This window comes from Micropterus salmoides, unplaced genomic scaffold, assembly GCF_014851395.1.
Source record: "Micropterus salmoides isolate LMB-PRFRI ecotype aquatic unplaced genomic scaffold, ASM1485139v1 Ms_hic_scaffold_13, whole genome shotgun sequence".
NCBI lineage: Eukaryota > Metazoa > Chordata > Actinopteri > Centrarchiformes > Centrarchidae > Micropterus > Micropterus salmoides.
In genome coordinates this window covers 6,218,646-6,244,792 of record NW_024040374.1, presented here as the reverse complement: position 1 = coordinate 6,244,792, position 26,147 = coordinate 6,218,646, and the positions used below count along the sequence as shown (strand labels likewise).

The window sequence follows — 26,147 nt, the reverse complement described above, 5'->3', positions numbered from 1 at the left end:
GCTGACTCGATTGACAAAACGTTATAAAATGATGACACACACTCACAATTGGCTTAGTGAGTTGGTCTTATCAGTCATGCAAAGTAAAAACACGATGCTTTACAGAGTTATAGTTTTGGTATTTTAATTAAAATACTTGTACTGTGTAAATAATACTTAACAGTTAGCCTACTGTGCATGTCGCTGTATTTACTTTGCGACAACTCCCAGTCTGTTTTCCACCGCCACCGTCTCTCTGTACTCCTGTGTTACTTTCAATAACAGTTCCACTTCGTTGTAGGTCAGTGCAAAAAAAAAAAAAAAAAAAAAAAAAAAGCACGGTGTGGTTTTTCGTCTTTTATTTGTTTATCTTTCGCTAAATTGTCTGCAACTGTGGAGTAGAGCATCTGCTTCATGTTTACACCAGCACGCGCATGCTCAGTGTTCGCTACCGGAACAGCCACTGTGTTGTCAGTCGTTTTAATATAGACTGAGATCAACTCTGAAATGCAGCTAAAACGCTGCTGTGCACAGAGAAGATCGTATTCGTTATAAAACTGTTTAAAAAACCATAGTAGTGTGGATGTAGCCTCACATTACTCCACTCCTCTCTCTGCTCCTCTCATGTCAGCCGTATGGACAATGGCATCGTCTATCGGCCCAACCCTACTGCAGTGATGTTCATACTCCGTTGTGAACCATGGATTACACCAAATTACTCTAAATAATTATGATGTTTAAATGTTAAAATTTATTTCCATTCAGAGTCAGTTCACCAAAGCCGGGCAAACCGTGATCAGGAGGAAGGTCATGAAAGAGGGTCTACATATAGGGACAGACGTGGTTTGACCCACATCACTGTGTCCATCTGAATGAAGTTTGATTAAGTAAAAGGCTCTATGAGTTTGTGTCAGGTGGGTTAGGAGCAGATGGTGTGAAACTAAGTGTGCCACATTCTTTGTACTCTTTAAGCAGGTTAAATTTGTAAACATCCATTTCTTTTGGTCCAGGCTAAACAGTGTTTTTCTTCACTCAAAACTGAGCTTTTCCAAAATGGCCTGCAGTGTGTGTTTAAATCTTAAAATGCCAGCTCGGTGTTTCAGTGGGTTCGGGGTGAACGATGCTTCTGCAAACTGATTGCATGTGTCAGCCTGGGGTCAGGGGTGGTGTGGCAGTGAAGTTGAGAAGAACTGTTTTTTGCCTCCAACTTTCTCTGTGATGGATAATTTTAACTGTCAAAATAGCTGAATACACAGCAGAGCTGTGGTCATTAAGCTGTATTTTTGTTGATTTTGTCAGATGACATTGCAATTATAAAGTAGGGATATCATCAGCACCCCAGCGCAGCAGCTTGAGAATTACTGCTAGTTTACATGAAGCATTTATGGGCCGCATTTGAATGACTACAGTTGTCTTGCAACAGAAACAGGAAAAAATATGCAAATGACAACAACTATATTGTTAATTCAGCAGTATTAAACACAGCATGGGGGATCAGAGAGCAGGAGGGGACTGAACGGAGGCTTAACAGGCAGAGTAACTAGCTGTGCTTGCCAAATCAGAGTGAGCTGTGTGGCAGAGAAGTTAAAACAACTTTCTGCTCTCTCTAAATTTCTCTGTGATCAAGCATTCATTCAGTAACAGTATAGTACCATGTCACTGTCAGACTGAATTTGTCAACCTTGCTGTTAAGGAACTCATCCTGTTCCTCTCTCTCTCAGACACAAACTTCACTCCCGCTGAGTGTTGCTTTAAAGTCCCCAATCAGAGAAATAATTAACACATTAGCTTTCACTGTACACCCTATTTGACCAACACACACATCATTCTTATTATCTTATTGAGGTAAACTGTCAGGCCCAAATCACGCCAAAAGCTTCCCAAAACTGAAAGTCAATTATACAATTTGAAATTTCAAAAGTCAAACAATAGTGATGGAGCAAATGATGACTGCAAAAGTCAAAGAGCATTGGTCTAAAACACTTAATGATTCAATTCTGGTTTGGGATGTGAATCCACATAACACCCTGACCTTTCCATGTACACCACTGTGCCAAGTAAAGCCAACAATATTATTCATTGTTTAATTAAAAATGAGACATTGGCGGAACAAAAAATAATTTTCACACAGAATGTTATTAAGAGAGGCAGTGGAGAAGTGAAGAGGGGTTACAGGACACACTTTCACACTTCCACAGAAATAAAATCTGTGCAATTTTATGCAAGCCATTTCATTAGTGCTACCTCAGTGTTTTGGGGCAGAGCATACAAAATATATGGTAGTTTTCTGGCAGCCCATTGTAATAAGCTACCATCCCATTTAGCCTGCTCACACTGTGGCTATCAACTTTGGACTTTCTCTCTAATGGGGGTAAATAAGTCCACACACTGCATCCAAATTGCATATTAACCCATATATCTGTTTCGAACCAAATAACTTTTGACTCATAGTGCAGCCAGTCTATTAGCCCCACAGGAACACACTGTACAGTGTATTAAAAAGAAATGATATGTCTGGTAAGTGGTCTTTTTGTTTAGAAAACTGGTCCCTAGATTATCCTGATGTAGTGAAGATAACAAATCTAGAAAATAAAGCAAATCATGTTGTCTTAATTCTGAGTGAGCTCTGTAATGACTTTGTTTGAGCCTAGCAGGGGAATGGACTAAACACTCAATGCTGCTGTTGCAGTGAAGAACACAAGCTGCTCCACTCAACCAACACATTCTCACTCCCGACTCATCACATTTTGACGCTTGATCAAGGGCCTTTGGAGTCGCTTTTTAACGCCCTGGGTACCCCTTTTGCGTCATTTTTAGACGTTTAAGGTTCCACGCTCAAGTTAGGAACACTTAGCAACAATAAATATGCAAAGTCCCGTTAGACTTTCAAAATAAAAACGCTAGTGTTTCGAAACATCGCCATTTTGAAACGGCACGTTTTTAAAGTCGTCAAAAGATCATGGTTTGGGTTTAAATAACTACATAGGTCAGTTAACACGTAAGTTAACTTACGTCAACTGCATAACCTAAATAAAATAGGACACGAACCCCGGTTAAAAGTCGGGGTTCTGGCCTTCCATCCACCCCAACCACCTCCTTGCTCAGTCTTTTCTTTTAAACATCATATACAGTGGGTACGGAAAGTATTCAGACCCCTTTACATTTTTCACTTTGTTTCATTGCAGCCATTTTCCAAAAATCAAAAAAGTTCATTTTATTTCTCAGTAATGTACACTCAGCACCCCATCTTGGCAGAAAAAAACAGAAATGTAGAAATTTTTGCAAATTTATTAAAAAAGAAAAACTGAAATATCACATGGTCATAAGTATTCAGAGCCTTTGCTCAGTATTTAGTAGAAGCTCCCTTTTGATCTAATACAGCCATGAGTCGTTTTGGGAAAGATGCAACAAGTTTTTCACATCTGGATTTGGGTATCCTCTGCCATTCCTCCTTGCAGATCCTCTCCAGTTCTGTCAGGTTGGATGGTAAACGTTGGTGGACAGCCATTTTCAGGTCTCTCCAGAGATGCTCAATTGGGTTTAAGTCAGGGCTCTGGCTGGGCCATTCAAGAACAGCCACGGAGTTGTTGTGAAGCCACTCCTTCGTTATTTTAGCGGTGTGCTTAGGGTCATTGTCTTGTTGGAAGGTAAACCTTCGGCCCAGTCTGAGGTCCAGAGCACTCTGGATGAGGTTTTCGTCCAGGATATCCCTGTACTTGGCCGCATTCATCTTTCCCTCGATTGCAACCAGTCGTCCTGTCCCTGCAGCTGAAAAACACCCCCACAGCATGATGCTGCCACCACCATGTTTCACTGTTGAGACTGTATTGGACAGGTGATGAGCAGTGCCTGGTTTTCTCCACACATACCGCTTAGAATTAAGGCCAAAAAGTTCTATCTTGGTCTCATCAGACCAGAGGATCTTATTTATCACCATCTTGGAGTCCTTCAGGTGTTTTTTAGCAAACTCCATGCGGGCTTTCATGTGTCTTGCACTGAGGAGAGGCTTCCGTCGGGCCACTCTGCCATAAAGCCCTGACTGGTGTATTGCTGCAGTGATGGTTGACTTACTACAACTTTCTCCCATCTCCCGACTGCATCTCTGGAGCTCAGCCACAGTGACCTTTGGGTTCTTCTTTACCTCTCTCACCAAGGCTCTTCTCCCCCGATAGCTCAGTTTGGCCGGACGGCCAGCTCTAGGAAGGGTTCTGGTCGTCCCAAACGTCTTCCATTTGAGGATTATGGAGGCCACTGTGCTCTTAGGAACCTTAAGTGCAGCAGAAATTTTTTTGTAACCTTGGCCAGATCTGTGCCTTGCCACAATTCTGTCTCTGAGTACTTCAGGCAGTTCCTTTGACCTCATGATTCTCATTTGCTCTGACATGCACTGTGAGCTGTAAGGTCTTATATAGACAGGTGTGTGGCTTTCCTAATCAAGTCCAATCAGTATAATCAAACACAGCTGGACTCAAATGAAGGTGTAGAACCATCTCAAGGATGATCAGAAGAAATAGACAGCACCTGAGTTAAATATGAGTGTCACGGCAAAGGGTCTGAATACTTATGACCATGTGATATTTCAGTTTTTCTTTTTTAATAAATTTGCAAAAATGTCTAAATTTCTGTTTTTTTCTGTCAAGATGGGGTGCTGAGTGTACATTACTGAGAAATAAAATGAACTTTTTTTGATTTTTGGAAAATGGCTGTAATGAAACAAAGAGTGAAAAATGTAAAGGGGTCTGAATACTTTCCGTACCCACTGTACCTGTCTTTACCGTCAAAAACTGACACTACAGGACTTCCCCCCAATGCGTTGAACTATGATGCTATAGAGATCCCCTGTGCGTTACAAACAATTAAAACAAACATAGGATTTATATTAGCTGATTAAAGGATTGTGTGACCATGACAAGATATAAAGACTGTTGAGTGTTTGGGACTGGCTCACAGCGACTGACCTGCTGTAGTGCTGCAGCTGCTGCCAAGGCTGACAGCTACGATAAAATAAGAGGGAGATGCACACCGAGAGCTGCAGGTAGAGGAAATAAAATGCCAGATTCAAAAAAGTGTAACCTGAAAAGGAAACAAACAGGGGAAAGAATGAGGGTGGCCATGGCAGGGGTAAGAGTGAGACAAACAAATCTACAGACAGGTGTGTGTGTGTCGTCGTTTGCTTGCGTGTCTACAGTATGCAATATTGTGATAATGATTTTATATATTGTATTATGAATTGAGATATATTTGGATTTTTATTGACAATATTTCTAATCATAAATCTAAATGAACTAGCATTAATCTTCCACCTTAAAATAAATAAAAAATATTCCACAAAGTAACGAGTGAAGAAATGGCCCTGTTAGATTTGAGAAAAAAGGTATGAAATGTTATTGTGAAAGGTAAAACAGAATGAACACACACACCTTAGTTTATTTTTTAGATTTATGGTTAGACACAGTCAATCGAAATCCAAATATATCTCAGATTCACAATGCAGTATATAAAATCATTATCAAAATATTGCCTATAGACACACACACACACACCTCCGTCTATAGATTTGTCTCACTGTTAAGCTGCGTTCACACCGAAAGCGAATTTCATATTCTCCTCACTTTACTTGCGCGAGTTTGACCGCTGGATATTTTCAGTGTTCACAAACAACACGTTTTAAGCGAATAAACAGCCTGTGGATACTACTGCTATATGAACCCAAAGTAAACCTTTTGCTGTCATTTAATTGCAATAAACGGATCAAACTAATGCCAAAATAACTACAATATGAAGGCATTTTTTATATAAAAAAAATGAAGTAGCAGTCCAGCAGAACCCCAGTGCAATTCGACGTTAACAACAGTGGAACCGGATGTGCACGGAAGCTAGCTACCGAGAAGCACGAGTGAAGATAAATAAAGTTGTAATCGCAAAAACTAAGTAAAAAACTAATTTAATAAAAGCAGTTAACTCTGATCTCCTCCTGCGGGTAAACGGCGTACTTGTTACACCGCTTGGCAGGTCTTCTCCAAACAATGCTCTGAAGCCGCCGGTGACGTTTGGACTATCTCACCGCTGATAGGCTTTTGCAAAATCGCATCAAGCGAATTTTTCACCCAAGTTGAAAAATCTGAACTTGCGCGAACCAGAGAATGTTGCGACAAACTAACATTCACGCCGCCCGGAGCGAATTCGCGGTGTGAACGCACCTTTACCGCTGCCTGTGAGCATCTCCCTCTTATTTTCTTGTAGCAGTTAGCCTTGGCAGCAGCTGCAGCAATACAACAGGTCAGTCATAGTGAGCCAGTTCCAAACACTGTCAGCAATCTTTACATCTTGTCAAGTTCACATAATTGTTTAATCAGCTAATATATTTCCTATGTTTGTTATAATATTTCTAATCACAGATCACCACCAGTAGTATCAGCAGCAGCAACATCCCCAGCTACACCCTCAACAGCAACTGTTCCCTGTAAGTGATGTCAGCCCACAGTGTTTTAAAGCAAGAGCTGGGTATTCCCCGTGTTTCTTTTTCAAAACTGTGTCACAGCATTTGCTGATGTATCGATACAGAAGCAATATACGCATATCTGTATCAATATTTTGAGAACAGCCCTATTTAAAACCTTGTTCCATGTGCCCCTTTTATACTTTGAGCACCTGCCCTTCCAAAGGTCCCTGCACGGCCCTGCAACCCAGCACACCCCCCTCTGCACGCGTCTGCTTTTTAACATTGTAGCCACTTGAGAAAGAGTGAATGAGATCCAGGAAACCCTCAAGGGAGCCTGAGGACAAGGAACAAGGATGGTGTTTCTTCTTTTACAGTGACTGCTGCTTGCTGGCCCTCTCATCTCTGTTCCCTTTCCTCTTGTAACCCACAAGGGAGCGAAGGGTCATATGTGGCGTTCTGCCTCAGAGCACTTGCTTAAACCTCATTATGCAGATTCACTCCATTTTGGGATTATATTTCCTCACCCTCCATCTCCCTGCTGAGTCTTGAGTCGAATCATTAAAGGTTGGGATGTCAGACAATCAGTATGTCAATAAATCTCTGGAGAGCATTTATTACACACATGCAGACATTCAGACTCACTGAAGAATGAAAACTTAAATTAATAATCACTTTTGCCAAGAAATCATATTATTATATATATTTATATTTACACACACACACACACACACACACACACACATATACACACGCTAAGTGTTTGTTTTGACTACTGTTCTAATTTGATAACAATTACTGCTCATTAAGGTTTTAAACAGACAACATTGGTACGGTAATTTAATTGGACCAATTTCTGTGTGGGTGCCAACTAAACATTCACTTCAATTCCTACAGATATACAGGCACTTAAGAATGGATGTATTAACATGACAACCCATTCATTGTTTTCACTGGACACATGCCAGGAAAGCCTCATGGACATATTTGCATGCTTCTACGTTTTTAGGGTCTATATAGAGCATGCCGAGTTCTTCTTCAGTCGAGCTGGTTGTTCAAGACTTCCTCTGTCCTGCTGATCTTTTGTTGTTCCTTCCACGCATGTAAGGGATAAAATAATTTTATCACTTCTTCTAGACTTTGCAAATGTTATTACACCAAATAGATTAAATTCTGATAGTCATTTTAGATGTTTGTGAGCTCTAAAACATTTGACCATTTAACACTGTTCCTTTTGCAATGATTCTGCATGGGGGGGAAAACGTTTTTTGACCATTGTGAGTTTCATGATGCTGCTGGAAGTTGCAATGCTGAGTATGGCTCACAGCCAAGGATTGTTCCTGGGGGCTTGCAGTTCACCAGCTGCAGTACATAACCAATGCTTTCAGTCTTTACAGCGCTTCTCCTAGTATTGCTTATTTGATCCTTCTTTGAAAAATGTGAAAAACTATGCGCACTATCTGCATCATTAAAGTTCCTATTTCATTACACAAAAGTCACGTACTTTGCTATTTACCTGAGAAGGGTTTAGTAGATTGGTACTTTGTCAGTTCTAAATAAGACTTCCTTCAGGGACATGACAAGGTGAGGTGAATGCTTAGAGCTTATCGTGTTGACACAAGCTTGTGGTTTGACAGCTCTGCAAATAATTTATTCTGTTACCATACTTTACAAATTCAAATGAAGAATAATCTATTTGGTCGATTGCACGATGAAAATATAAATATGTAACCTGTAGTGCAATAGAATAATTTATATGCTTTTACATAATTAGTAGTATTATTGTATTGTTTTCTAATTACATAGATTTCCATATTCTGAGTGGGTTGGTGGAAAAGAGTGGGAGGGATTTCTGGAGGGTATTGAAAATCCATTACAGGAGTTAACACTTGCCGCACTAACAATATGAAATGTGTTCAATTTTATACAATATTAATCTCCACATTTCACATTTGTGGCAAGGAGAAGTGGGTAATAGAGAGGACGACATAAGAGGGCAAAGGGGGATTAAAGAGGTCTGAGGATGAAAGGTGAGATGGAATCATCATCATAGTGACACAACTGGCCTCATGTAAGAACCACTCATACTGATTTGTTAAGTGGCATGTTTGTGATTTAAGGGAACTTTTACTATTTTCATGTACAAACAAAATTGTGGTCCAGACCTGTTGTAAGTCATTAACAGTTACACTTTTTGGACTAATAATAAGTAATAATGCCTTAATTTGAATGAATTTAGACTTTAGTTATGTATACATAGTAGGGGTGTGGAAAATAATAGATTTTTTAGATGAATAGCGATGCAGACTTGGACGATTAACAAATGTCAATCGATTATCTAGAGGTTAATTGATAACGTTATGTTGACGGAACAAGAGAGGTGGAACTTGGAAATGCGGAAGTGCAGCTCCGGATCGTCTGTGTGGTGCCCACAATGGAGACGTGTGGTTCTCCCTGTTTAGCACAGACAGGCGGCTATTGAGTGAGTGACTGCTGCTACTAAAATTTCACATGATCAATAAAGTCAATGCGTAACTCACGTTTATGATTTTCACCCGCACACTGTGCAGCGCGGTAGTGCTAAGCAGTACTGCTTAGTGAGCGTCCTCTGCTCATTCTTCAAATGACAGCTATGTGACAGGCGGCAGTAGGTGACGTTGAAAACGAGCGTAGCAGAGGAAAACATGAGCGCTATGTTTCAGTCTTGCTGTACATGTACAGTGTAAGTCACAGTGTGTGTTTATTAAAGTCTGTCTGTTTTCCAACTACTAGAAAGGCAGTTAGCACTAAAACATCTGCAGTCTGGAAGCTGAGCTGGATGTTATTTGGCTGCTGAAAAGTTGTTTGTTGTTATTCATCACAAACATTATTGTACTATACGAGACAAAAAAAGGGAACATATTAAGGTGGAGTGAATGTGGTTTGGCTGGAGCACTGTAAAGTGCGTAGTTCAACACGTATCTGACTCTATAATAACAGCAGCCTCAAATAAAAATAGCAACAGCAGAGGTCAGTAACGCTGTAATAATGTAATAATACTATGCAATGTTAGCTACATTTATATGACGTAACATTAAATAACTGAATTTCATTACTACCTATTACTTTGGATTGTTACAAATACTTTGCTTTAAAAAGTACCAAATAGTCAAACGGTGAGAAAAATACATCTGTATCCTATTCGTTTTACAATCATATCGTAGCCTCATAATCGTAATGAGGTACCTAGAAATTCCCACCCTTGAGGTGATGCATCGAGGAATCTAATCAAATCATGAGACCAGTGAAGATGCACACCCCTAGTGTTTAAAGTTGAATGCAAAATAATCTGTCCACTATTTTACACATCATGGCTCGCCAATTTAGTTTTGTTGTTGTCATATTTTAGCACAGCAATTTATATTATAGGTGTTCTGTACAAACTAATTGTTAACATTGAGTCTTTAAACTGATTTAACAATACTGAATCAAACTGTTGTGAGCTAATCATAGCATTAAGTTGTGGAGGTCCTCTCACAGTCAGCTCAGCCGTCATTCAAGTTACTTCCTTTTTAAAAGCAACCTCATGTGCAGTTCTTGTGTAGGCTGGTTTTGCGCTGACCTGAAAGTGACAGCTTGGACCACATACAGACTGAACATAGTACTGAGCTGAAGACATGAAAGCTGAAATTGAAAACTGCGTCAGTATGAACAGTGATGCGTTCACTTACTGTTGTACATGCTGAACCACATTTAAACAGTGATGCAACTGCTTAGCATGAGGAAAAAAGTTAACACACTAAATATTCTGCCATGATTGGCTGTGCTTTCCTCTCAGTCCCTAGTGTTTCTCAAGTTTTCCCCTCTGTTGTGTTCCTGTCTATCTTTTCTGTCTGGGTGTGTATTGTCTGGACGTGGCGCTCCAGTCTCTGTTCCTGGCTGATCAATCACCGACTCACCTGTGGCTCCCCTGCTCACCTGGGAATCATCCAGCAATCAAAGCCCTGCAGTATTTAAATCTCATCTCTTTCCTCCATTCCTTGCCAGTTCGTCTGTTCACATTAGTGGTACTCGCGCTACGGTCAACTTCTGAATCTTGTCCTGTGTATTAGCTATTGTTGCCTAACGTTTTGCCTGACCTCTGTTTTTGCTTGTGCCTCAGGTTTTTGGTCCCAGTGAGAGAGAACCCTCACAAAACAGTCAGCCAGAAAACCACCATTGCACGTTACGTGTGACGTTAATAAAGTGTGATTTTCAATTTACTCCTGTCTCCATGTCTATCATTGGGTCCCCAGAAAGATCAGCCCTTAACATAAGTGATTACAAATCTCTTAAACTATACAATTCAGGGCTCGACAATAACGATGGCCTGATGGCCATGTAACGTGTTGAAAGTGAAACCATGCAGACGGAATTTACAACTGCATTCTCAATAACGGCCAGCAGGGGGCGAGTCTGCTGGTTGCAAAAAGAAGTCCGGTTGCCACTTCTCAGCTGATTTATTACCTCAGTAGTCACTTTTAAATGAGTTTATGGTCTCAATTTCTAGTTTCAATTATTCCTCAACACAGCATGATGTTCATTTAGTATATTATGGTCCTATTTAAGGGAAAATAGACAATAATGCAGCGTATGCTTTTGGACAGGACTACCTTGTGACTGACAGGTCTCTACCATGGCAACCTGTTCATCAGGATAGAGGTGACTTGTGTCCGCTGCTCTGTGTACAATTTTTCATAAATGTCTGTCAGCGGGAGAGAGACCACGTCATGTTTGAGTCTGTTAGTATGTTTTGTTTTAAAAGTAAATTGTTTTGTTAACCTTTTCATTTTTTAATCATTTTAACTGATTACATTTAAGTGATTTGAATAAGCAAAGTGGGTGAATCCTCTCACTCAACAGATGCAGGGTCTTAATGCAAGTTGCTCTCTAGTATCATCCTCCAACTGTAATAGTCTCTCTAATATTTCCTTAATTAAGTTGCATTCCCTTGACCATCTCTTAAGTCATAGACTGCTTTGTTTTAGTAAGACATTTTTCTGCCATCTAACTTCATGTCAAACTATTCACGCTTAATTTCTGCATCTCTCCATCCGAAGTGCTTGCCGAATGGTTGAGCAGTTCCGTAAACCCCCTCTCCCCACACCTTTCTGGAATTGGGAGGTGGTGTCCAATCATTTCCGAATCTGACATTCATGCCCATGTAGCAGCCTGTCCTCACCAGAAAATGACAATGTAGGTCATTTGTTAAAGCAGGTTTTTACAACCTATACTTACGTTTATTGCGGCTGCACCGACCGTATGATGGTAGCAAAGGAAGAAGTCGGGCTATAAAGAGCGAGAAGGAGGTGGGTGGGTGACTTTCACACAGGAGACCGATGTTTGAGTCCCATGTGAACCCAAGTAGATGTTGTCACTTGATTAACCCTGCTTTAAAGCCCCTCCAGCCAGTTTTAACTGCCGTTTTTAGTAAACGTTCTTTCTCAAACAGAGAATGGGGGTGTTGTTAACAGTCGGATATAATACATTACCATGACAACCAAAAACTGACCGGCTGGAGTGTTCACTAACGATATGCTGTGTTAACATCACTACACTGTAAAGTTTAGTACACTTTACTGTCTGGCAGGAGTAGCCATTACTTACCCATGACAGAAACTAATGTGCGCGGATCAGCTGTTGGCAATCATACGGTCGATGATCCTGTCACGCACTGCACACGATAACTCCCACTACGTTTTATGGTGCACTTACTTTACCGCGGGGGTGTGGTGGGTGCCGTCAGTAAAATGCATGTTGCAGACTGTATATGAGATGGTGGCAGGTGAAAGTGCGACGCGTTTTCTGTCATCTGTCCTCCAACACCGCACGCACAAATGCCATAATGAAAATGAACAGCACACTAAACCATGAGGAGGAAAAAATAAAATGAAGACCCTCTGTTAGCTAACTTTCTGCAATAACTATGCTAGCTAACTACACCTGGCTAACTACAACTTAGTTAACTTAGCTAACTAAACTAGAAAGACAAACCAACAATGTTGCATGAGTAATGTACAACATACACATTAGTTTGCCTTTGACCCTATTTTAAGCGTCTGTGTTTATATTTTAATACTGCATGAGAGCAGATCCTCTGTCATGCTGCCTTTATAGAGAGCACTCTTCTGAGTTTCTTCCAGGGTCCACCTTGCTGTTAAACTGAAATCCCACATGTTTAACCAACAAAGTTTTCAGCCTCCAATGTGGATTTAATATTAGACTTGACAGGCCTTATTTCCCCAGGGAATCCCTGACTGGTAAAACCTCTGCTTAATATGTGGAACTAACCACACTTCCTACATGAGTAGAGGTTGCTCAGGTCACTTTTAATTTCATCCTCATTGCACAGTTTTCCATTTTATCCACTGGTAGCTACAGAAATACAGAGACTGCACAGGCTGCAATGTATTGGTTTGACTCTCTTTCTGATCACAAATGTGGATGTCACCATCTACAAATCATTTAGCAGATGGTGTGGGACTCTGTAGAATTACATACACAAATCAATTATATAGCTTTGCAAGTATTTAATTATAAAATATATATAGATTCAGCCGCCGTTTTGTTGTTACTTTAAAGCGTGGGGTACTTCCGGAGGCATTGCGAGGCTACCCAGCTGACCAATCACAGAGCTTACAGTCCACGTTGACTCGAGGTGTAGTTACATTTTGAAGGAGGAGCATGTCAGGCGACGGCATAGCCTCTGCGTAGCCCCGTAGCCTACGCCGTAGATTTGACGCAGAAGTATAAATTGCACTTTACAAGCTCGTCCTCCTCAGTTTGTTCTACTACTACTCCTGTGTCCTCTTCCCTCTTAAAATACTGTATGCTCATCCCTGTGTGACAACTGACTACTTTTCAATTGTTTATGGCAGTGACACACACCTCAGGACACACGTTTTAAAAAAAGTGGCCCAGGAGTTTGTCCCTGGTCAGCCCACTCTCCAGACAAAGCATTTGTCGGAGCCTCTGGATCTTCAGAGACATTTCTTCCTGCATTCTTGAGTGAATGAATTTATGCAATTAGAGTACATAACTAAATGAGCCTTTAAAATACATTTTCAAAACTATAAACCCCTCTCTAACTCTCCTAAAGTAATCACTTCAGCTGAGCCCTTGAGTATGTATGTATGATAACTAGGCCTAAATAAGTCATATCATCAGTCTTACCATAAACTGCTGCTTTGGACTGTGCTGGCTTTGACTCTGTTCTGATATTGACCTCATCTCTGTCTCATCTCATCTCCGTCTGTCTCATGTTCACCATGTCAGCGCTGGTACTGGTGCCGCTGGCCAGTGGCGGGTAGAGTACTCAAAATCTTTACTCAAGAAAAAGTACAATTACTCCCATAAAAAGTTAGAGGAAAAAATTACAAACCTACTCGAGCAAAAGTATAATAATATATTTCATCTGCTGTTCAACAGGTTAGAAACAGCTGCAACATGGTCATTTCTAGGGAATGCAATTTGCTTTGCTGGTTGATTACCTTTAGCTATTTCTGTTTAATACAATTATTTTCCTTTTTAAATCTCCATGAATGTATTGATAAGATCACTTTAAAATATCAGCTTGCTGCCCTGCCATTATTGTTGCCTGTATCTTTTATTATGGACATGTAGCCAACCAAACCACTTGCTTTGCAGTAGCACAGGCAGCCAATACAATCCGATTATTCGTAAAGCATCTAAATAATCTTCACAACGCAAAGAATTATTGTGGCAGCAACATGGAGCAGCTCATTGTTGAAACAGGCTAATATCCATCAAAAGACAGCGATGCTCTTTTCAACAACAGGATACTGTTACTATATCAGAATCAATCTAGTGACCATCTAACTTATGTTACAGTGTGAAGTCCACGTTTGCTCTGCAGAGAGTCAATATGCTTTTAATACGGCATTAATGGAAAAGTATTTATTTGTCAGCTTGTTAAAGAGCGTCGCAGGCTGCTTTCCAACACGGCCAGCAGTGCCATGGTATGCGCTCACTGGATTTAGGTTATATTATTAGAACAATAAAACCTTAAACTGAAAAAGGCATTTGCCTGATTTTCTAAATGTTTGCGCCCAGCTCTGTGACAAGCGCCCGAGACCAGGCGCTCTTCTGCATAACACATACAGACTGGATCATTTCGGTTAATGAAGCAAAATGCAGATTACAGACTGGTTATGAAGGTATGAATGGAAAATGTAGCGAAATTTAAAAGTAGATTACTGGCCTAAAGAAAATACTGGAGTAAAGAGTAAAAGTACAGTTTTAAAAAAGGAACGTGAAAAGGTGCCAATGTATTTATTTAGTTACTACCCACCATCACTGCAGGAGTCCTCACTGCTGTCTTCAGGCAGGCTATAAGTAACAGCAGCACAAAAGAAACGTAGCCAATTGAGGCACTTTGCTGCACCCGAACTCTTTTCTCCCTTAACTTTTTAGCACCACCTTTGCCTTGTGTCACATTTTCGTTTTCATGTTTTATATAGGCCAACATCATTTTTGTCCGCGTTTCAACCGTTTAATCATTTCTGATGCGTGTGTGATTGATTGATTGATTGACTAGTCATTCAAACCGCCTCTATGAGCCAACTCCGAAATCGCCGGAAAAAAGTGAGAGGGACAAAACATAGATTTTGAAATGTGGCGGGGACATGTCCCCCTCATGTATATTGGCTCCTACGCGTATGAGTTTTAGGTTCCTGGGAATCAACATCTCAGAGAATCTGACATGGTCATTTCACACCTCCACACTGGTGAAGAAAGCTCAGAAACAGCTGTGTTTCTTAAGGAAACCTAAGACGGATAAATTCCTGCGCCAATTTTGTCAGCCACAGAGAGATCCTGACTGAAAACATCACCAAATGGCATGGGATGTGCATAGCTGGAGACTGGAGGGCTCCGCAGCAGGTGATTAAAACTCCTCAGAAGATCATTGGTACCCATCTCCCGAGCATCAGTGATTTCGGTGAGGTGCTTGCACAGAGTCCAGAGGATACTAAAGGACAGTACCCACTCCAGCCACAGCTTTTCACTCTTCTGCCATCTAGAAAGTAATATAGAAGTGTCTGCTGTTGCCACCAAACAGCCGAGGAGCTTTTCCATTTCAGTAATCCAGCTGCATTCTTCTCAACTCAGATCCTGACAACAGTCGTGCTACTGCACTGACAGGGTCACAGCACAGCTGATTAGGGCTGCAGCGGAAGGAAACAGCGCATCGACAATAGTAAATTGAGAGGTTGGGGCTTCAACGGTTATCCTCTCAATAAGAACAGTGTAATCTGTATGTTCTTCTGCGGGTACGAATGGTTAGATAGTTATAATGGTCTCATTCGGAATCCAAAAAGTAGAGCCTGGTTTATCGTTGCATACATTATCGGCCGATATAAGCTACTTGCAGTTATATCTGCATCGGCTTTTATAACAGCCAATATGACATGAGCGTTGCATAGTTTGCCCACCAGAGGGCACGCTGCAGCTCCTCTGTTCAAAACACTGCAGCACTACAGAACAAAAAATCAGCTGACAGCAGTCTACCGGAGCTCAGAGCCGCTCTGCCGGAGCTATGGTGAGGGGCTCCTGGTGGCTCAGTGGTTCCGGTGAGTTGGTCCCTTGTCACGTCAATTACACGACTTAAGTAAGAACAAAAACAGCCCTTATCACTTCTCCTCTCCTGAAAACATTCATACCAGACTTGCTAATCCTCCCGTCCTCCCGCTGCACTCTCCGAGGTCACAGCAAGATGTTTCATTAGTAGGTGAGTGGTGGAGGCTAACTACACTTCTAGTGAACGGTCCTCTCATTTCTCTCAAGTTCATCACTTCTAAATATTATTTAACATAACTTATTTAACAACAGCTAACGCTGCCCATTGCTAAATTAGTCACAAAGCCAATGCCGTGTTTATCTGTGAAGGAGTGGTAACGTAAATCAGCGATTAAACTATAGTGTGACGTATTCTAAATATATCTGCAAGCAGTTGTTATAGCAATGACATGAGATATGAGTAGTATTATCATTATTATTATTAGCAGCTGTAGTATTATATGGGTTATTTTTATATTTTCTGTTTTCTTTGCACCCCCAAATGCACTATTTACTTTTATGTTCATTAGTAGTTGTACTCTAATTTATAACAAATCAGATAATTTGAATTTTTTTCTGTAGTTTTATTTGACTCTTATTTAACAAAATCTTATATTTTGTTGTACTTTTGTTCAAAGTACTATTTATCACAATAAAAAAAAAGTTTCTTTTCATACTGCATTATGTCATGGTATCTTGGTATGGTCTCAACACAAAAGTTTAGGGATAATCTTGTTTATGTCACGTGTTTCTTAAAATAAGGGGAAAAAAAACTATATCGGCTATCAGATATTAAAAATCTCAAAAATCGAAATCAGTATCGGACTTAAAAATTGGTCGGGCTCTACCAAGAAGGTGTTTGGTATACACAAAAATCAAAGAGAACGAAAGAAAACCATCTGCTCTCGAGTTAGATTTGTATTTAGGAGAATAAAAGGGTTTCCTGTACCTCGGCAAGGTGTTGGCCAATAGAAACCCACTGTTTTGGTTTCAACTTCAGTCAGTCCCAGAACATGCTGGAGAGATTATATTTGTCATCTGGCATGGGAAAGCCTCAGGAGCCGGAAATCATCAAGAGAAGGACATCTGGACTACCTTTCTTAGCCTGCTACCACAGGACCCAGTTCCAAATAAGAAAATGGATGGGTAGATTAAAAAATGGCCTTTATAGTTGGGCAGTACGATTAGGAGAAAAAGTCATATTGCAATTATTGTGGACAATATTGCAATTTGATTATAATGGAAAAAAATAGTACTATGAGTCTACTTGCTTAATTATCAATGAATGCGCAAAATACTGATATTTTGAAATGTGTATTTCTCAACTTGAACAAAGTTGAACAGTATTTATAACAATAACTAGTAAAACAGACGTAAAAAAGAACAAGGTGAGCGTGTTGTTCTACGGAGGAGGCGGCTAGAAGCAGCAAATATTGGCACACTGGCAGAGGCTCAATGTACATCTTTCTAATGCAGTCTCTCTATCCACAACATGGGGGTTAGTTTATCGTTAGTATAACAAAATTAAATACTACATTCATTAGAATTTCATATAAATGTATACTTTTTTACCAATAGTTGAATATTAAATCCAGTTACAGCAGTTTAATTTCTGTGGGTTGTTTTTATCCATCAAATTTTTGTGCAAGCAAAAAGCTCTAAACTGGTCTCTAATTTGTTTATGCTAAGTAACTTACTAACTTGTCAAGTATGATATTGTTCAACATTTAATGATTTGCTGTAGCACGTCAAACTTTTTTTAGTGTTCCGCCCCATTCAGGCCATGATTGGTCAGTTGACAAAAAGTGACTGACAAGCACGTCAGCTCTGTAAAGAGTTAAACATGTTGTACAACAAAACGTAGAGATACAGCTAACTGCTAGCTAAACCCAAACCTTCCTTATCTTCTCCGAGTTTTCATATGTCTTAATGTTTCAGCTGCTGATGACGGCTCTCTGTCTCCATCAGAGCGAGTCAGAAAACATTTGGAACGATTAGTGGCAGGGTGGGGGTTACGTAGGTTGTTGTCTTAAAAGTTGAATCACACACTGCTCATAAAACATTTGTCATTGTACGTGGGCTCATCTGTTTTTAGGTGCACATGTGAGAGCCTGGTGTGGGCTGAGATAATGATCAGACTGCAGCACATCTTTTCAGAATCAGAATCTGTTTTCGGTTTCATTAAATCTTTCTATCTGCTGTGCTCAGGTCTTAGGTCTGCAAAAGACACATCACAATATTATCTGATTAAATAAAGGTTGTGTATAGAAATGAGTAAAATATGCAAACAGTTATATATAAAATGATTAGCTGGTTCAGCAAGTCATCAGAATAAGTAGAACAGGTGACTCCTCCCATCCCGGTTACAAACTGTTTCAGACTCTCCCCTCTGGCAAGAGGATGCGACCCATCAGGATCAAAACCTCTCGCCACAAAAACAGCTTCTACTCGTCTGCAGCTAGCCTCATTAACAAGGCCCGGGTCCCTCACTGACACTCTTCAAATAATACAGTCGTCTCTGCACATGTAAATATCACTTCATTTCATATCATGCACGAACCTGGCACATTACACATATTTGTTGTTTTATTGTTATTTTTATTATATTGTCAATTTATATATTTATGCACACAACATCCTCTTCCGTTGCAATACGTCTGCACAACACAAACCAGAGTAATGCACATGTAAATATCTATCTATCTAAATGTCTATTATTCTTATCCAACTTGCATTTGTTTATTCCATATTTATATATTTCTACATCTATTTATGTCAACAGTATGTTTTGTCTGCGTGTAGCACCAAAGCAAATTCCTTGTATGTGTTAAACATTACTTGGCAATACAGCTCCTTCTGATTCTGAACAGAGCTGCTGCAAGTTTATTTAGGCAACATGTAGCAGCAGATTATTTCTCTTCTATTAATTTACTGGTTTGACAGTTGACACATGTTTCTACACCCTGCATTTAGTCACAGGTGGGTAGCTGCAATTGCAATATGTTGTTACAATACATATTTGCCTAAATAATATTCTTTGTGTGGTCCCACCAGGTGCAGACGACTTGGTGCAACACTGGTGAAGCTGGGGCGCCATCTCTCTGCCACTATACACAAACGCTACGCCTACACATGCGCATTGACCCCCCCTTCCTTAAGGGTCATTTTGTATTTATTCACGCAATTTAAAAACATTAAAGATTTTTTTTCCTTTTTACATGTTTATTTGCATCATTATACATTGATATCTATTTTGTAGTATGCAGTATATTAATCTATTAGGAGAAAACTGGTAGTTCTATGTAAAATCAGACATTGAGCACCCCCATATCGTCAAAATGCCATGATTCTTGTTTTCCTGCAAAGCTTCGACTGTGAGATTGACAGTCAAATCAGGCTCCACCCAAGGAAGCATTGGCTCTTCGACTATTTGAGGTGAGCCCTAACTTTTATCTGGATGAATTGACAATAGTTTGGGTCTAGTGCAGAGAAGGGAGGGTAATCGACATTTTGTGTGAGAGCACAACATATCACCTCTCAGCCTTTCCCACACACAGAACGGCTCTCATCTCTCTCCCAGTGTTTCCCACAGGATTTTAAGAGACTATGGTGGGTGGGCCTCTGACCCTCTCGGGGTGTCCGGCAATTGTAAGTCGCTTTGGATAAAAGTGAAAGCTAAATGTAATGTAATGCATTAATTTTGTGTATAATTAAGAGGCTACTATGAAGAACTTTGTAAGCTTGTAAACGATGTGAACAACATTTTATTGTTGTTGTTCTTACTTTTAAGGGACACATGTAATATGTTTTATACTTTCTGTGAATATAATCCAATTAATCTTACTTCCATACTGTATACATACCTTATTTTGAAAACCGGGCTTTGTCACGTGTGTATCGTCGCGCTAAATTCATTAAGTCCAACCGGTAAGGTAAGACTCCCACACTGCACAGAGAAACTGACAGGATAAAGTCGCTAACCTGCCTGTCAGCTCGCTCTGGTCTGTTACAGTGGATTTACCATAAAGGCTTTAATACTTGTGTACTAGGCGCGGCAACTTAATTGCCTTTTCACAAACAAGGGACAGAAACAGACCATTAACATTACCGTAGTTACCAAAAAAGAAAAGTGGTTGTCTTGAGTCGGATGCCAAAGTGTCTGAGCATGCGACCTTACAGCAACGCGAAGCAATGGCACAAAACACAACGTTAGAGGTCTGAAATGTTATGAGATGTGTAAAAATATTTTTGGTTCATTTTGAAACTATGGCGGAGCACATTAGACTATGGCAAGCCTCCTTGGTGTCGTTAATTAGTAGGAAACACTGCTCTCCCCTTCTTAACATCCCTCTTTCATAGATGTGCAAAAACACATTTGTTCTCTCTCTCTCTCTGTAATTCTCTTTCATTTTCACCTTACCTATGAGAAAATGTAAATGAAACATATTTCACTTTACTGCAGACCAAAGCACACAATGGTGGTTTAGATGTTTCATCGTGAACATCATCATCTTCAACAGGATCTTAACATCATGAACTACCGAGGACCAAATCTGATAGCAAATTTAATTTCTTCAAACTTCAGTGGGAGTTGAGAGGAAGCCCAGGTTTTGGATGTTGCCTGTGGGCCAGAACAGTTAGCTATAGTGGTATGGCTGCAGACCTAAAACTCTACTGCTGTGCAATCATCAATACCAAGTGACTATAATGTCATTGAGTGTGAGTGAAAATTCAGAATGTCAGGTTATACACCAGTGTGAAGGATCTTATACAATAATCAATATTATAACCTTTCTTTCACCTAGTAATTATTAGCACAGTTACAGAGAGCTTATTACAAAATGCTTTACAATATAAATGTCAGTTTGTCTTGTCTCCAGCCACATTCCCCATTTCCCCAGGACCCTTGATTTCCATTTTCCGTCCATCCACCATCCTATCAGCCTCGCGGTTTACTGTTTGCTTTACACCATGTCAGAGCTGTATGAAGTTTCTGCTAATTCAAACAGACCATTTTCTGCAGTTGGTCCTTCACTTTAAAAGCATTCAAAGCAAAACACAGGGTGGCTTTTATTGTGAAGCAACCACAGGAAATGTACAAAGTATCAGCCATTAGTATGCAAAATAGGACTACAAAACACCACAATAGTCCTTTTTAGTTGAAAAGCTGCTGACAAAAAGCTCCCACACCTCCAACTCCTCAACAACGTAACTAGCTTTACTGTTGTACTGTTGTTGTGTGAAAATTATGTTTGCATGCATGATCGTAGGGCTGGACAATTAATTGAAAAGTAATCAAAACGGAAATTCAGAGCCTCTAACGATGTAATTTCACCATGTCGGTTATTAATAAAAATTTTCCCTACATTGTGTGTTCATATAGACTTTCCCCTTAAAACTACTGTGTGTGGTCACGTGACTCCGCCTCATCCAGTCCTGCTGAGCTTCTCATACTGCAATACTTTCTTGTAAAGAGACAAAAATGACAGGATAAAGTCACTAACCTGCCTGTCAGCTCGCACTGGTCCGTTTCAGTGGATTAACCATAAAGGGTTTAATAGGTGTGCACTCCAAATTTATGTACGGCTAGCTTAATCGCCTTCTCACAAACGAGTGACATAAACAGACCATTAACGTTACTATAGTTACCTCAAAAGAAAAGTGGTTGTCTTGAGTCGGATGCCCAAGTGTGTGAGTGTACAGCAGCGCCCACAAAACACAACGTTAGAGGTCTGAAATGTTATTATGAGATGTGTAAAAATATTTTTGGTTCATTTTGAAACTATGTCGGAGCAAATTAGACTGTGGCGGGCCGCCATGGTCTCATTTATTAATGGGAAAAAACTGCCTTATTAATTAACATTTAGATAATCTGTGAATCAAATAAATAAATGAACCCAGCTTCAATAATTGAGCATATTTTCTGTTCAAACCTTGTCAGTGATTTATGAGGGCAAAAAGACAACACAACATTCAAAAAGAAAATAATCGTTCAATAATTGTAATTGTTGTGATTTTAGGTGAAATCGTCCAGGGTTAGGTATTTTTGACAGGTTTCTTTATTAAAACATGTTGCTTACTTGTAGGGCTGTCCCCAACTAAGGATTTACATAGTCGAATCAGAATCCTCAACTCCTGCCTATAGTCGAATCATATGTGTTTTTGTGCACTGCGATTGCGAGACGAAGCTTAACTGAGGCTTATTGTGGACACTTTTCTCTCTCTCTCGCCTGCCATTCACCGGTCTTGTGCACAGTTTTGCGTGCATGCCGTGCTGCCAACAACTGCATGCACGTCGCGGTTCCCCGTGGGTCTATTTCAAGTAGCCGGCTGTTTAAAAACAAGATAATATTCTTTGTGTGGTTAATCAAGGGTGATAAATTATCCGAAAAGTCCCGGGAGGTGGGGACAACTCGGCACAACACCAGTGAAGCTGGGGCTCCGTCTCTTCAGCAAGTGTACACACATAAACGCTACGCCTACACATGCGCACTGACGACCCAGGGTTAGGGTTACAATTTTGGATTTATTCACACACATTTATTGAAAGTTTTTTTTCTTACACATTTACAGCATTAAACATTGAAATATCTCTCTATCTATCTCATCTATCTCATCTATCTCTCTAGATAGATAGATAGATAGATAGTAATAGGCTGTATATTAACTTATTGGGAGAAAATTAGATGTTGAGCACCCCCATATCGGCAAAATGGCATGATCCTTGTTTCGCTGCCATGCTTCGACTGTGAGATTGACAGTCGAATCAGGCTCCACCCAAGGAAGCATTGAATCTTCGACTATTCGGGGGCCAGCCCTAGTTGCTTGTAAATAGATAGAAATCTTAAGGATTACAATTTTAAAGGGCTTAAATGATGATAATGCAAATTAGCTACCCGTTTCTTGCAGTAAACTTCAGAGATGAGCGAATGTTTTTTTTTAGAAAAAGGACAATGTCAGACTGAATAACTGAGTGGTAATAAAATGGCCATTCAGTTTGACTATTATGCTTTTTTGTGCTTTTGTGTTTTTTGTTCCTTTGCTGTCCAGTAACTTTTACTCACATAAATTTGCAAGTAACAGCTGAAACACATTTGAACCAGAGCCCTTTAAAGAGAGAATTGTATTCATGGAGACTGCAGATAGTTCCCAGAAGTCCTGGGCGATCAATTGAAAATGAGCGAGAGAAACGACAAAACTGTGATTTTTGGTAATTTATACAATAAATGCGTTGATTTACAATATTTGTAAAGCATAATGACAGCTACATATTTGGGGCGTGGCTTAGTGAAGGGTCAATTGCATAACATGTATGGCAAAAAAAAATTAGGCCCTTTAAAATAAATGAGTCTTTGGGTTTTTCCTTTTATAGTCATTTAAGTCTGTCTGTTTTGTGATCACTTTTTGTATTGGTCAATCCACAGTCAATCCTTCTCTGAACTATTGAGCTCTCTAAAATGTTTGTCACCAGTTCTGTGAAAGTTTCCTCTTTTAAAAGGAAAGTTGGCAGTTGAATTGTATGTAGCAGCTCAGGCAACTGGTACTGTCCTACCACCAAATGGAGTATTCACTGAGTCGACCTGCTTCTCTTCAAGATCACACTGGGAGGCTCGCCATCAATAGAAAGGGATCTTTGTGGTAGTTCTCACTCGGTCCATAATATCTGATCTGTTTGCAAACAGGAATGTAAAATGTTGTTTTATATGTAGTACAACAATCACACTAAAAAGCATAAAATAACCTGTAACATTACGCATCACATGCTGCATAATATTCATTGACCACATGTTCAAGCGTATTTGTCACACTTCAACAGAAAAACATCTGTTGTAGGAATATTTTACAGGAATAAGCTACTCTTATAGAGGGAGAGGGAAAAAGCCAAAAGCATAATACAACCTCTTTAAAACAAAGACAATTACCATAAATGCAGCTGTACTCTGCTAACTTGATTTTTACCTAACTATTTTCAGTTGCATTGTGCTGCTGATTAAAATTAGAAAACATTAAACCACTTTAATATACATTTCTAGGCTCTGGGCCACTTACATTCTCATAACACTCAATACATGTAGGCAACGTAGCACTGCACACATAGTTAGCAACGTTAGCATCATGCAGTTCGCTAGCTTACCGACACAAACAGAGGTGGGAAACAAGATTTTCCGACTCCCGGTTGCTTCTCCTTATCCTATCTTCTGTGATGGTTTGTTACCTTGCTAATATACTCACTTTTAACACACTGTTAACTTTAATTCTGTTACTTTCCTCTGTTTTCTCCTGTTGCCATCTCTCTCTTTCTCACGTACACACCGTAGACACACGCGCGCAGGGTCACGCAGTTGCGTCCTGACCTGTCAATCAAGTTCAGCTGGGAGGGGGAAATATGGTTTCTGATTGGCTGATGTTTTTAAAGTGACATTACGTTATTTTATACTTTTTGTATAAGTTTAATAAGTTTTTTTTAACCCTGTATTATCACTGGGTTACATGTACATGCGCCGTTTTAGATACAATGGACATATTTAAAATACATTTTAAATGTGTTTATGTGTTTAAGTTACATTTAAATGTATCACTGGGATTTGTATTAAGAGAACCTAATATGTTTGCCACATCAAATCACGCAGGTGATTGCTGAAGTCCACTAAAACAAACAGTCCTATCGATTTTCACGTCTTTTCCCTCCAGGTGGCTTGATTTGTGTCACAAAGACTCAGCTGTTGCTGTGGAGAAAGAGCTGCACATCCTGGAAGTGGAAAGCCTGTGGGCTAGCATGGGGATAAAGAAGTCTGACAGATACATGAAAAATACATGTGTGATAGACAGGTAAGATACACAAGAGAGATATATCAGTGGAACACCTGATCAGAAAACCCCTGTTCAGAAAACCCCTCGTGACATGAGAATTCATCAGAATCACAGGCCGAAGTTAGATTTTTTTGTAGAAATGGTTAAAAAGCTAAAACAATGAAGCTGTCATTGTGCACATCTTAATCATATAAATTTGATGTATTCGTCAAGTATTTTGTGCTTTATGAAATAAAAGAATACAAGTAAGGCATTTACTTTTTCAATACATAAACATGCTACACGCCAGGAAACTTCCTAGTATTCAAGATGAGATTACGATATACAGCATGAGCATTTAATTTTTTGCCTCCATTTTAAGCCTCTGCATATAGACTTAATGTAAACAGAACTTCTGGCATCTTTTCCAGGGTCCACCTTGCTGTTAAACTGTCAAACCGTAAACTTTACAGTTAAACTGAATTTCAACTTATTAAGGAATGTATCTACAGATTTTGGGTAAATGGAACTTGCTTTACCAGATTCTAGCATTTTATGATTTTACTTCTCATCTACTGTAGCTGCTCCTGATATAAGGTGAAAACAAAGGGCAACATACTGGAGAACTGCTGGTGCTTGAATTTTGGAGTTGCCAGAAATGCCAGACCACTGGTACTCAAAAAAGCTGTGGCTAAAGGTCACATGTGGCACTTATGCTGGCTATTATGGGCTGTTGCAAATTACAACTGATTTTTCAGGGAGACAGGGTTGTTTGTTCAGTAATAAGATTTTTCACCTAGATTCTACAAACTTTTATGTAATTATTCAAATTTCAGTAGTGACATTTAGTGACATTTTAGTGAATTAAACTGTCCACAGAGAATTAGCATATGTGTTATCTAATTTCTGTATGTTTTCCTCCTATTATCTAAGCAGTCAATAGCAATTAGCAGCCATATGCATATAGGTAAGATGGACAGGCTCATTTTAGTGGCTTATTGAAAATCAAAGACTTATTGGCAGGCAGGTTGGTAAAGGTACGGGGTTAGGTTCCGGTTCTGGCTTGAAACAAAGGCATTAGATACATGGCAACTTTGATGGTCTGGCAGGGAATGAATGGAACTGAGCTACACTACTTATTTAAATACATCTTTAAATGAAAGAGAATTGTCTTAAAATAAAAACCAAATAAATGGAGACTGTAAACATTAAAGTAGGTCATTAATGGATTGTGAGATGGAATAAAATGAGGCAGACATATTGGGATTGTGGAAAGTCAAAAAGTTCCTCATTCAAGTCACTCAGTGATAGTGTGACGAAATATAATTTTTTTTTTCCATGGGCA

At 39.7% G+C, this 26,147-nt stretch overlaps 1 long non-coding RNA gene across 1 annotated transcript in view; it reads right to left on the bottom strand.

Moving 5' to 3' along the window:
- The window catches only part of LOC119900357, a 52,683-nt gene extending 28,341 nt beyond the window's left edge, over nt 1-24,342 (bottom strand). The window contains exons 1-2 of the long non-coding RNA XR_005444044.1: nt 24,147-24,342; nt 23,565-23,680 (exon numbers count right to left, since the gene is read on the bottom strand). This is a non-coding gene — a long non-coding RNA (uncharacterized LOC119900357). The remainder of the gene's footprint in view (nt 1-23,564; nt 23,681-24,146) is intronic.
- Nucleotides 24,343-26,147: the final 1,805 nt, after the last annotated feature.